We start from the raw sequence: 925 nt of genomic DNA, 5'->3' as shown, positions 1-925 counted from the left end.
CACACACACACACACACACACACACACACACACACACACACACACACACTTAAGGGATGATGTGATAATTGAAACACTGCATTGCATTACATTACCTACAAACAATGGGAATATACTTTGCACATTGTGCAATAACAGTGAAATTATATGGCCTAGATTTGGGCAAATCGTTGCTTATATGTTGGTTGCGTGGTGTTCAGTATGACATTTTCATTAGAGATACTGTGCTTTCAGCACCTGCCATTCAAAGGTCTGTGCACGGGCCGTTACAGATTATTGACCATGTCCACACGATTAGGACCAGCCCAACCTTACATTCAAGTCGTGCATATATGCAGCCCCAGCCAAGCACAGCCCAGCCAGCCTTGGACGGATGGCTCCGAAGGATTTGCATTCTGTAATACTAACAATCAGCATATGTATTATGTCCACAAAAGTATTTATAATTCCTGGCCCAACACCCCATCCAAAAGTCAGTGCGTCTCACTGGAGCCAACTATTGACTAACATGTTGTGCGTGCCATAGGCTACAGACATCCCATAAACTGTACATTCCAATTCACAAAGTAAAATGCACATCGCAATTAGCCTACATAGTCTGTATTTGTCTCGAATTCGATTAGTTACATTTAAAACTAAATGCGACCATTTTCTAGCCTATAAAGGGCGGTAATTTTAGGAGACAAGATACTTTGACCAACAATCAAAATGGGATAGATCTATCATTTTGGAAATTGTTTATGTTAAATGTTGCAAAACAATATGCATAAACGTAACGTCGTACAGTGAAACATATATTTTATGAGGACACTAACGATTTGGTCACCCTAATCCGTCAGTTAGGCTTTTAGTGTTATTATGGTTTGTGCAAAACAATATTGGTGTAGCGCTCTGTAATAACGTACTTTAAAAACTGAATGCAGAA

This window comes from Salvelinus sp. IW2-2015, unplaced genomic scaffold, assembly GCF_002910315.2.
Source record: "Salvelinus sp. IW2-2015 unplaced genomic scaffold, ASM291031v2 Un_scaffold1398, whole genome shotgun sequence".
In the NCBI taxonomy this organism is placed as follows: Eukaryota; Metazoa; Chordata; class Actinopteri; order Salmoniformes; family Salmonidae; genus Salvelinus; species Salvelinus sp. IW2-2015.
This window is presented reverse-complemented; position numbering follows the sequence as displayed.